The 13,425-nt window shown below is 36.3% G+C and overlaps 1 long non-coding RNA gene across 3 annotated transcripts; it reads left to right on the forward strand.

The window, feature by feature from the left end:
- Positions 1-9,194: 9,194 nt before the first annotated feature.
- LOC137027248 (uncharacterized) lies at positions 9,195-11,977 on the forward strand. Of its 3 annotated transcripts, none has more exons than XR_010896008.1 (4): positions 9,195-9,314; positions 9,975-10,558; positions 10,807-10,935; positions 11,051-11,977. It is a non-coding gene; the product is annotated as an uncharacterized lncRNA (long non-coding RNA). The 3 variants fall into 3 exon arrangements; XR_010896009.1 differs by having other exon boundaries at positions 9,975-10,064; positions 10,157-10,935; XR_010896007.1 differs by having other exon boundaries at positions 9,975-10,935.
- The last annotated feature ends 1,448 nt before the right edge of the window (positions 11,978-13,425 follow it).

Below are 13,425 nucleotides of genomic sequence, written 5' to 3' on the forward strand. Positions count from 1 at the left end.
TAACAGTCAATTCAAAGCACATCAATCTTTTTTGCATTTTTGTTCTTACACTTGCATATTTAAAGAATCATAACATAAGATTAGCCAGAAGCTTGGCAGCTAAAAGAGGAAAAACTTTTATTCTTCCTAGATACAGCAGCATAACAGTGTCTAGTCAACCTCTGAGTGGATAAACGCCTTGAGAGGAAATAATTATTTTTTATTTTTTTCACCTCAGTTAAATATTCCTCTGATGTTAGTTCATCTGTCATCTATCAAGATGGAGCTGCACAGAACCATTCTCACCCTTACCATTGTTCTCTCAAATAGTGCTGCATGTAAGTTTTTTAAATTAATTGCTTGTATTATTAATTAGAATTATTGTATTAAAGTAAGTGTTAAAATAGCAAACGTCTGTTGTTACAAATGTTCAGTTACTAGTCATTCATCAAATGTTGTGGATTTGAATGTTTCCTTCAGACTGTCATTGTTTAAAAACAGGTTATTATGTAGGCAAATGTAATCAAAATATTTGTATATATTTTTTAATCACTTTGGTGTTATCCACAAGTAAGTGGTACTTTTTAAAACTCTCAGTATAAATATGTAATGAGAACATTAGACTTAATCAGTAAAATGCAATAGGGAATGAAGTTCATTCAGTTTAACAATTACAACAATCAGGTTATTCAAAAGCAGTGCAATATCAATGCAAGATATACATTTTAAATCTATTAATTGTGCCCTGTAACAGAGGTTCAATTCACTTAGTTTTGTTGTGGCCATGACATATTAACTTGTGGGAATGTGATGTGAAGTCATGGCCTTAATTATGTAATGCCAGGTGTGCCTAAATTATAAATAAATAAATAAACAAACAAACAAAGAAAAGTATAAAACAAAAACAAATAATACATAAATATACAAAGAAATGTACAAAAATAAATTATTCATACTTTTATTTCTTTATGTATAAATGTATTTTTTCCACATTATTTTTTTCATTCATTCATGTATGTAGGTATGTATGTATGTATGTGTGTATGTATGTCTATATTTATTTATTTTCATGTTTTTTCTTTTACCTCAGATAGAGCTCAGCATGGCATTTTTTAAAATGACCAATCGTTTCGCTAGATAAGACACTTATTCCTCGTCTGGTATCGTTTAAAGCCCTTTGAAGCTGCACTGAAACTGTCATTTGGACATTGAACCATTTGGTGCCCAATTGAATTATCAAAATGCAGTCAAATCAGAAAGATCATCTTATTTCTCAAGGATTGTATCACAAGGGGTGAGCAACCCTAAAGTGTTGTTTGCTACCATAGATAAGGTGTTAAACCCGCCTAAAAGTGTACTTGTAAGACCATCTCATGACTTATGCCAAGCTTTTTTGAAGTTTTTTGTGGACAAAGCGGATCTAATCAGGTTGAGTATATCAGGAGTAGGGCACACAGTGTTTAATATAATAGAGAGAGATCTTCTCTCCCAGTTTTGAGACAGTTTAAGTTGGTTTCCTTGGAACAGTTGGAGAGCATTGTCTTGCATTTAAAATCTACTACATCCATTTATGATGACCTCCCTACTAAATTCTTAAATGAAGCAATGCATGTCCTTGGCCCTAGCATTCTTTTAATTATCAACAGTAGCCTACAATCTGGCATAGTACCACTTGAGTTCAAGCGGAACTAACTTGGATAGTCAGTATCTCAAAACGTTTAGGCCGATATCGAAACTCCCCTTTATGAGTAAGATTTTAGAAAAAGTTGTCCACACTCAACTTATAGATTTTTTTAACTGACAATAATATAATGAACATTTTCCAATCAGGTTTCAGGAGAAACCACAGTACTGAAACAGCATTAATAAGAGTCGTAAATTACATTTTAATGGGAAGAGATTCTGGGAAATGGGTTGCTTTGATAATGCTGGACTTGAGCACAGCTTTTGATACTGTTGATCACGGCATTTTATTAGCATGTCTTAGAGATGATGTTGGTATTAATGATGTGGCCTTGAAGTGGTTTGGTTCCTAACTAAGGGACAGAAAATGTTCAGTTAGGATTGGAGATTGTCTTTCTGACACTGTGGATGTTTTGTGGGGGGTCCCTCAGGGATCTATTCTTGGACCAACCTTGTTTTCTCTGTATTTGTTGCCTCTTGGGTCTATTTTTAGATGTCACAATATTAATTACCACATCTATGCAGATGATTTGCAATAATATTTTTCTTTGGATAAGCGCGCTGCATGGGACAGATTCAACATATGTTTAAATGAAGTGAAGGTATGGTTTGCGAGTAATTTTCTGCAATTAAATGAGAATAAAACTAAGATTATAGTTTTTGGAAACAAACTGTCTATGGGAAATCTGTTTGTGAGTGAGGATTTTGCTCCCAGCATAAATTGTCATGTTAGGAAGCTGGGTGTCATTTTTGGCACAGAACTTTGCTTTAACCGACAAGTAAATGCTGTTGTGAAATCATCCTTTTATCAGTTAAGGAAGTTGTCCAAGCTGAAATCTATTCTTTCTAGAAAAGATTTAGAAACTGTTGTTCATGCTTTTATTTCTACGAGGTTGGACTATTGAAATGTCCTATACTTGGGTTTGAATGCATCTCTCAGGCTTTTAATGAATGCATGAATGCATCTCTGCTAGGCTTTTAACTGGCACTAAGAAGAGGGATCACATAACACCTGTGTTAATTTCTCTACACTGGCTTCCGGTGTTATATAGGATAGAATATAAGGTCCTGGGCTCTCATTTATAAAACTTTGCGTAGATTTCATCCTAAAAGTGTACGTACGAGCAAAAACGAGATTCTGCATACGCACAAAAAATTTCTGATTTATAAAACCATGCGTACGCCAGAACCTGCGCACAAATCCTTTTATAAATCCCAGTCAGCGGGAGATTGTGCGTACGTGCTTCTCCACCCCGTCTCCTCCCCGAAATCACCATATATGGATCTTATGATGCCTAGTTTTACTATGCATAACCTCATCTGCATATCATTTCCATACACGTTCCCAACCACGTGACACCATGGTTAACACCGTCAAAGGTACAAGACATTGGAAAATATTAGATATGGACTATAAATGCCATTTGTTTAATACACTACATTGATAAAAATCATTCAATATCCTCTTTATGTTTTCCAATAAATATATCAAAATATCCATAAAAACAAAATTGTATAAAATGCTTCAGATAAAGGTTTTAGAATAGAGTTGATTCATTAATTTCCACTGGCCAAATAGTATTTTAATAGTTTTAAACAATTCGAATCAAATTTATGCAGTTTTGCTGATAAGGTGAACATATCTTTTATAGCTTATATAGTTATATATATAGCTTTTATAGTTTATAGCTATTTTTAGTGGAAACAGATTGGCCTACTTATTTATTGCAGTGTAACTGTCTCGGCGCGTCACTGACAAAGTATTTTAAAAAAGGAAATGTGCAAATCTTACTGTTTTCCTCAAATTATATCCTTCAAATATAGTGGTATTTGTTTGAAGATCCTTCACACGACATCAACACCTCGTGCAGCTGCGGTTACACAGTAAGATATTATCATTGGACCTATTCAAACTGGACAACGGACCGTTTGACCACCAAATCCAACAGTGTCTTCCATAATGCGAAGTTAAGTGTGCGAAGCTTACGGTGGCTGGGGGATTATGGCAAAAAAGGAACCGTTCGACAAACAATAATAAATAATCCCGGCTGTCGGCCAATAGAATTGTTGTGAGTTGATATTGTTTTCAGACACCAGTTCACAAGGAGGCATTCCCCAAAGCGTTTTCTAACGCAGTGTTAAGTTCCCTTTTGAAAGGGAACTTACTGGAAGCTAATTTCTAGAGATATCAACCTAAAATTTGGAACACAACTTGTAAAATATATTATATATATAATATAAAATATACTATTTGTACATTTTCATAAACTTAAACTTCTATATTTTTTTCTGTTTCTCTTACATAATTTATCAATTGTAGAAGTGAAATAAAGTATTATATGAATTACAACCAACCTAAGTATGGATAGTGCATTTTCATGTCTAGAAAAAAAAGTGGGGGTGACAGTTAACAGTTTAAAAGAATCAAAGACTTAAAGTACTTCAGTCTGTGTGCATTAAATTTATTTAATACATGAGTTCCACAATTTGAGTTGAATTACTGAAATAAACTTTTCCATGACATTCTAATTTATTGCGATGCACCTGTATATGCGGTCTTCCATAACACAGGACAGTATGTGAGTCAACTGAAGCTTGATTGCCACACCGGAGCCAATTCATGTGCAAAATTCTTTAAAAGACCTGCACTACACCCATCTGGACCAGCAGATTTTTTCATATTTATAGACTGAAATGTTTTCCTAAAATCCTCAACCTCTATAAAAAATTTGTTCCAATGACAATGGAGCCACAGTATCTATTATTTCATTGCATTTGACATGTTTACCTATTGATTCAAATCTGGTAAAAAAAAAAAAAAAAAAAAAAAAGTGTTTAATTCATTCCCAAAACAAAATTCATTATCAATAACAAAATATTAATTTGAAGATGACAATACAGTCATTGTTTTCATGATGTCCCAAAACTTTTTCGTATTTTTCGTCTTAAAGGCTTCCTCCAGATGCCTCTTATAAACTTTTTTTTGTTTCTTTTAATTTTAATGTTTAACTCTCTTAATGTTTGTTTAAGTAGTATTGTAATGGGTGGAGCGGGACAACGGAGTTGGAGATTCACGTGCAGGCTTTATTAATTAGAAGACCGTAGTCAAATAGGCAGTAGGTCGATCACCAGCAAACAGTAACAGGAAGGCAAGGCAAAAGAGTAATCCAAAAACACAGGCAAAAGTAAAGGTAGGCAGCAAATGATCAAACATTGAACAGACAGGGTCAAAACACAGGCAAGGCTAGGCAAAGACAAGGAACACAGAGACAAGGAAGAACAAAGGCTATATATATATATATATATATATATATATATATATATATAAATATATTTTTTACTTCACCGCATGTATTTATAAAAATGAGTAGCCTTTGTGTTACATGTTTTGTCAATGTTAAGATTATTTTTTATATTCCAATAAAAAAACTGTAAGCTTTCTTCAGATTATCACTTTATTAAAATTAAGCAAAACAAACTGTTTACTTTCACAAGCCGTCACATATTTGCGAGCTTGTAGCGGGAATCTCATAAGTGAGAACAAGAACTTTAAAGCTTACAGGTTTTCCGTATGTCGACCGACCGCAGCGTCTTCTGGGATTTTTTTAACGGTTCGATTCTCTCAAGTTTGCATTCAATGCATCCTCTATATCAAGAACACATCCGGGTACTTTCATGCATCCTCTGTTCTTGCGTTCTTGAGTACTGGAACTGTACTTCGACAGTTGATGATGACGTAGAGCAAGAACACAAGGACGCAAGATCGCTGAAGAACGCATTTTGAGAAACAGCCAAAGGCTAAACAATACTCAGCCATGAGTGTGTGTTTGAGTGCAGCTTATAAAGTGTCACTGATGGGAAACAGGTGTGAGTGTGTGATTAGTTCCTAGGTGGGGAATTTTGAGAAATGGAGTCCATATAATCAGAATAAAGCACAGGACAAGGGCACATGTAATAAATATCCTAATTCCTAAATGCTACAGTACTTTACTCAAATTATTTTATCTAATTATTTAATATCATTAGTCACATATGGTTTGTTATTAGGATACATTTTAATCTCTTTGTAGGTATGAACAACTCAACACAGAAATGAATATAGTCATTTAACATTGTAGTTCTTTCATCCAGTGAGCCTTCCTCAAAAATGTCCTTATTTGTCCAGTAGAAACAAGCTTTCAGTTGTTGTATACTTTTGTTCAATCTCAATCTAATCAATTTCTTTTCTGTTGTTTTTTTTTTTTTAAGTTTAGCCCTGTAAATAGGAATCATATGTGCTACATTATTATAGGTGTGTGTATATATATATATATATATATATATATATATATATATATATATTACTTTTACCCAAAACTGTCTCTACCTCAAAGAGCGAGTCAGGCATTGTAGACTGCAGCCAACTTTCCATAAATCAGAGCAGAGATGCCTCACAAATTACAGTACCTTGTATGTGATCTTATCATATCCAGTTTGTTTTTTAGAGAACGCAGATTACTGAAGATAATAGACGGCAGAGGAGGCCGATTAAATTTTCTTCACAGTCGACTCCGAATGCCACCTTTTCTTCCTCTTTTCTTTCAATTTGTTCTCACCAGCTTGTGAGGAATGTTTTCAAACAAATCTCTGAATTGGCCTGTTCTCATCTCTTGAGACATCATAAAGTTTAGCTCCAGCAATGTTTCCTGCCTGTACAGGCATGCAGATGGCACTGTGACTTTGCATATTGTCAAAGGTCCATGTGCAGTTGGAGATTGCATTGCCAAACATAATCCATAGAGGCCTTTTGTTCCCAGAGTCCAAATCAAGAGTGAAATTCTCCCAGCCTTCATATTTCCACTTTAACAAGACCACTTTTAAAAGACCAAACACTTAACAAACCATGAATAAACGTTGGACCAAATAAACCAAATAAACCGCAAACATAGTATACTGAGACATGGTGCGCCACTGAGCAGCACACTGGAATGTATCAGTATCCTTTCAGCTTTCCTTTTTTTAGGCCTTTGATACCTAAGTTCCATCTCCTTTTGTTTATCTTTCCTGCTCTTTACACTTTTCTGTTTACTTCATTTTGTCAACTTGCCGTTCTAACACTTGTTTTGTTTTTGTAATTGGGTTTACCTTAATATTCTGCATGGAGGAACAATATTAAAAATGCCTATTAAGGGGTGACAAGGGCTAAACAAAAAGGCTACCTTGGTTCCAAATGCTGTAACTTTTGGTTACTTTATGCTGTCACCACAAAATTTGATCCAGATGCAGCTCACATGTAGGAGAGCTTCATTAAAAAAGATATTTACTTGTAGATATTAATTTGTAGATATTACTGTACTTGCAGCAGATGTTAAAACCTCCTTTGTAGAAAGACAAAATGGGGGTAAGGATGCCACTGAGTACATCACCTGGTTTATGACAGTACATACCCATAATGACAGGGTGGACAGCAATGCTCCCTCTAAGCTGCGCAGGTGTGCGACCGCGCACTTCTGATGCCGCTGCCGTGCAGAAAGAATAAATGCCGCGCAGAGGACAGACGCAGAACCGAAATGTGTGGGGAAATCACTTTAATTGTAGTTTAAATGAGAAATAATCACAGTGCTCTGGTCAACCGCTATAGAGTTATTGTCGCTATAGAGTTTTACAGGTTTCATTTATAGAAAGAAAATGATGTGAGCGCGTGTGAGCAGGCCTGAGCCAAATCAGTTGCGGTAATAACATTTAAAAAGTATGTTATTTTGTGTCCTTTTTTTCTTGTGCCCTACTTTTTACACTCACTGAAGAATTACATAATTACATTTGAGTTACATTAGAGTAACCCAAGCATTGTTTAGAAAACTAGTGTATCAGAATAGGGCTACGGACTGTAATTGGCTTATAGCCAAGTACAAAAGTTACCATAGCTTGAAAATGTCTTAAAGGGGTGGTTCAGTGTTTTTTTTCTAGGCTTGATTGTGTTTTTGGGGCACAGTTTAACATGTCTTAATGCTTCGTTTTTTTGAAAATGCTGTATTTTTCATATATTTTATCTTTATTCTACACCTCTTTCCACTGTCATATGAACAGCTCGTTTGACTTCCTGCTTCTATGAAGCTGCTCCCTCCAAAATACACAATGTGCTCAGATTGGTTAGCAGGTTGGCAACTGGCCCAGTCTATCGTGATTCGCTGAAGCGTCCGGAAACACCACGCCCCTTACCATCCGTTGTTATGCGCTAAGGTCAAGATGTAAATAATAGCGCCTATATTGTTGTATCAAATTGAGACGAATCAGACCCAGATGAAGAGGAAAAAGCAGAACCTCTGCAATCGCGTCTTTTAAGGGAAGTTTATGCATGGTATTTCATTTTGTATTTGTGTCAAAGTGTTTGGATGCTGTCACTGCTGTTTGTTAGCTTTCAATATACGGTTTTATCCTGATTAAAGCTTTATTGTAGCCGAATGCATGACTGAGTAGTCGCATTTTTGTAAAGGTAGCGTTTAATTTATAGCATGAACAACTGTTTGTCTATGAACATAGAAGTTTGTTGGTGTTTGTTGCACTAGAATTTAGCTAACTGGCTAGCAGAAACGAGTTGCTCTTTGTCCTTGATGCATTAAAAATAGCAACAGAACTATAACATTACGTTTAAAAGACAAACAATAAAACGTACTTACAGTTTGGGGCCGATAAACAGCAGCTTCTGCTTTTAAAGTGGGAACTGCTTCATCTTTCAGTAAAAGCCTTTGTGCAAATCCAGCATTGAACTCGTGTAGATTCTGGAAGCTGTCTTCAGCGCCACATCCAGTGTAGAAAATATCACAGATTATTATTATAATGGGTCTATATCTTTTGATGCGTCGCGCCGCTTGCATTCAGTGTACACAACTCTTCCGCTTCCATTATACTGTGCAGCATGGCCTCGCCCACTTTGTTGCGTGTTCCCGGGGGCAGTGTTTATGATGTCACCAACCCGGGAAGAAGCTCGTTGTAGTCCAAACCACCCGTTTTTGTAGGCAATAAACTGCCATAACTTTAAAAGACAGAGGCTGCGTCCGAAACCGCCTACTTCTCTACTATTTAGTAGGGGAAAAGCAGTAGGCGAGCGAATAAGTATGTCAGAAGCAAAAAGAGTAGGCGAAAATTACCTGGGTGACGTAATAATTCTCGCGAGATTCGGCCGTGCGCCTACTTAAAGTGCGTCCGAAACCGCCTACTTACCAACGCTATAATAGGGGAAAAGCAGTAGGCGAGCGAATAAGTATGCCAGAAACCAAAGTAATCATAAATAAGTAGTCGAGAAGTTCCCGGATGGCCTACTACTTCCGCCTAGATTTTTGAGAGCTCATCCGATAGATACTTTTCTATCCCAGGAGGCCACGGGAGAGGATCATAAAGAAGAAGAAGAGGATACGTTTTGTGCGATAGGTGGCGGTAATGCACTTAAATGTCTGCGATCCGCCATAAAGCAAGAAGAAGAAGAAGAAGGAGGAGGAGGAAGTTGCCAACCGCCATTAAACCCGAAAGAAGAAGAAGAAGAAGAAGAAGGAGGAGGAGGAGGAGGAGGGCGAGGAGGGCGAGGAGGAGGAGGGCGAGGAGGGCGAGGAGGGCGAGGAGGAGGAGGGCGAGGAGGGCGAGGAGGGCTGAAAAGGTAGACGCGGGTGTTTTCAAATGTGAGTATTACAAACCAAAAACACGGTTCCTTGTTTTAAATTCACATTTGTTGAATTACAGTAGAGCAAATTGTTGAAACTAAAGGCGCTAAATGGTATAGTATTATTGTGATTTTGCTGTTAAACATGTTTTATTATGTATAGCTAACAGGGGAGCTCCAGTATGTAAATCTAAATACGATTACTAAATGACTATTTAATATCTTGTAGGAAAATCGTCCATATGAATTTCATATGTCTGTTAGGCCCTAGATATGAAGTAGACATCTGAATGATGTACATGCTATTGTGTAACTTAGTACAATTCACTGTTGTCAGCACAGTTTGCAATAGATGAATGAAAGTAATGTAAATAAATTTCCATAAAGTAACTAAATATAAGTAATCTATATTATTTGTCCATTAGTTCTGTTGAAAAATTGAGGAACATTTGTGTTGGATAAAATGTTACTTAACACATCAACAATTACCTCAACATTTAAATGTAGATTTGAGCACATAAATCTCAGAGGAAACTTGAATCTTGTCTGATGTTACAGGGACAGAAATGAATACAAAGTCTATTTAAATCTTAAGTTGTAGTTTATTTTAATTATTGTAATTTCAAACAGAGTTATTACAGCACTTTTCTGATTCTTGATGTCTGTATGTTTTCTGCAGAGCTTTTGTGGAGCAGGACCTGCGAGGTAAGGTGACAGTGGCATTTGTGAAAAGAAAAAAAAAAAGGAAAACCTGAAACAAAAATATAAAGTAAGATCATTTTGTTACTTCTAATACAGAAATCAGATGACATTGTGCTGCTAAAATTACTGCTTTTGTATTATGTTTGTGTATTTTTGTAGGATGTGAATGTCCTCAGACTGGTGTGAGCACTGAGGATGGAGAGACACAGCAGATCCTGGGAATGGTTCAGTGTCATGGATGAGACTCTCCATCACTCCTCCTGCCCTTACTGCCTCATCTGACCTGATGTTGCTGTGATTTCTTCATCCTCAGTGAACCCTGAGAGCCAGCGAGAGCATCTAGACAAAGACCAGGACAGTGAGGATGTGATTTTGGTCAAGATTGTTCTGCTGGTTTCAGTGGAGCTTCAAAAGCATCATCAAATAATGTCATAAAGCTTCTGGAAGTCAGGCTCCATTGACTGATAGTGTAGAAACTAGCTGGACAAACTTGATCAAAATCAACTTTTGTGTTCAGGGAAAAAAAAAAAAAAAAGAACACAGGGATTGAACAGCATGAAGGCAAGTGAATAATGACTAAATTTATTTGTTTGGGTGAACTAACCCTTTATGCCCCCAAATAGAAATATGTATGAAATGTATGTATGCATTTATATTATAGTAGTACCTTGAAAAAGTAAACTTTAAGAAATAAACAGCTTGAATTAGTGTTTGTGCTCGAAACACTAACAAAAAAGGATTTTAAAAAAATCGAATTTACATTTGGCAGATGCTGTTATCCAAAGTGACTAACTGTGCTCTTATTACAGGGATGATCCCGTTGGAGCAACCTGGAGTAAAGTGTCTGGATCAAGCACACACTGGTGGAGACGCTGCAGAGCTCAAACCAGCAACCTTCTGCTGACCAGCTCAGTGGTTTAGGCCACCACACCACAAAAGTAATGAAGCTACAAAAGAAATCATCATGTAATTGTAAAAATATGAAATGAAGTATGGCAAGAAACAGAATGCTGACATGAATGAAGTGTAAAAAGTTTTAATCTGTTTATTCAGTCATGCTGATGGAGAGCACATGAATGTTTGCAGCAGACACAGCAGAGCCAGATTGTCCCGCACATCTTCTCCCACTCCTGCTTCAAGGGTTCAGAGGACCATCATCATGGTCTTCCTCATCCTCTGGATCAACGATGTCCCCATTGAGAAGAGCAGCAGTGAGGGACATGATGATAAAGGTGTTCATCAGCTGCTTCATCAGAATAAAGCTGCAGAATGGGCACAGCTGTGTGAGATGACAGCAGGACTGTAAATACCTGATTGTTAGATAATTTGAATAAAGCTTTGTTTCGTGTGTTGTTGACTTGTACATGCATTTATTTATTTATTGTCATTATTACTTTTATTAATTCTTTACTTATTAATTATGCTATTATCAGTAAATTTATATATTTTATTCATGCTTTCATTGACTGTAAATGGAGATGTATTCACATCAGCTGTATTTGTCTAGTGTGTTCATGCACAGCTGTCATATAACAAAACATTTTGCTTGTTTTACTAAAGAAGTAATATGAAAAGTAATATAATTAAGTTTTGGTTTATGGTTAATGTTGGGGTGTGCTAGCAAAGCAATTCATTCTGAGGTAATCTTAATTTCAAGTAGATTTTACTTACATTTTTTGAGTATAAAATCAACAGTCTTCTCCAAAGGCGAGATCTTCGAGCAGCTGCTGATGTCTTCTTTGGCTTCAGACATTATTAACACTGAGAAAAACTGCACTAGGTAGGGTTGTGGAGTTACTGGTGCTGTGAGGTGTTAGTGCACCTGTCGCTCATATCTTTATTTTATTGCAGGACCTATAATAACATACAAGATCAGGGAAAATACCAGTTGTATCTTTAACAATGAACAATAATAATGAAAAAAAAAATATGTGTTTGTATACATCATCGTTTGAAATTATATACACAAAGCATGATGACGAGGTTAAATATTTTGAATACATCATAATGCATAAAAGTATTTATTTTATTTATTATTTGAAAGCCTGAGGGATGAAACTAGAGCTAATTCAACAAGAAAAGGGAAAAAATTTGATTTATAATATCAAGATATTAACAGATAGAAGAATTAAACCTGTCACTCATATCTTTTAAGTTGTTGCACTTGTGATAACGTCGTAGGTCACATGATAACCTCAACATGGCGGATTATTTTCGGATCTCGCATACTCAACGAGATTTGGCTGTTAAGTACCTACTCTTTTGGCGCTCGTTAAGTAAGTACTTATTGAAATTAAGTACCTACTCATTGAGTAGGCGGTTTCGGACGCAGCCAATATCTCCGTTTGCACTGAACTTTCAGCGCTGTAACTTTGCAGATACTGTTTATGCTCAAGCAGCAACATCACACACTAACTAAAGTTAAAAAAGTGAAATCGCATTGAACCACCCCTTTAATTCCTCTAAAGTTTACATGATATATATGGGTGGGCGATATGAGCAAAATCTTAAATTCCAATATTAGTAATTTTACTAAATGATATATGTCACAGTGTAGCTGGAAACATAGGGCTGTTAGGAAATCAACATTTTAGATAGGCCTACCAGCAGTGGCGTAACTTTGTTTTAAAAAGTGGGTGGGACAGGAATGTGTATGTGGGGGGGTATTGTAATTGTATTATTAGAATAATAATAATATGATATTAAAATTAATATGATAGTTTCTTCCTTACATCTGCTATAATACAATGTCTCGAAAGTATGTATATTAATAAATACGTGGATCCGCTGTTGGCAATTGATTGTTCTGACGGACTGGAGGCAATATTTTCGTTTAGCATGCAAGAGATTCTGGGTTCGAATCCAACCACGTATGATTTTTTTTTTCTCTCTCTCATTAAAACCAAAGATGTTCGTCAGTGATTGTATATCAAGAGCAGGGACACGTTTATTTGTATTTTGTTTTGTGATTCAACGTAACGAATAGAGAGTCTCTGCAACAATTAAGCGATAGATTGAAGCGCTCGTCCGTGTGAACACTGCGCAGTGTGCACGAGCGGCAAGAGAACACTGTTGCGCCTCTGATAACAGCGACAACGAGCACTCAACATAATTTCAAAAACAACACATCCCAGCGCCAGATCGCCTATTATTAACAAAAATTGATAATCAACTAGAGGTGTTTCTTTTGTATTAGATATCCGCGAGATGCCGCGAGATGTTTCAAAAAGTGGTGGGGACAATATCGACCCTTTCAAAAAGTGGTGGGGACAATATCGACCCTTTCAAAAAGTGGTGGGGACATGTCCCACCCGTCCCACCCGCAAATTACGCCTGTGCCTACCAGTGAAATTCTCAATACCAGACTAAAAAATAATACTAGGCTAACCAATGAAAGTATAACAAATACATTTTCTCCTTTAACCATG

The sequence above is a fragment of the Chanodichthys erythropterus genome, chromosome 9 (genome assembly GCF_024489055.1).
Source record: "Chanodichthys erythropterus isolate Z2021 chromosome 9, ASM2448905v1, whole genome shotgun sequence".
NCBI classification, from domain to species: domain Eukaryota; kingdom Metazoa; phylum Chordata; class Actinopteri; order Cypriniformes; family Xenocyprididae; genus Chanodichthys; species Chanodichthys erythropterus.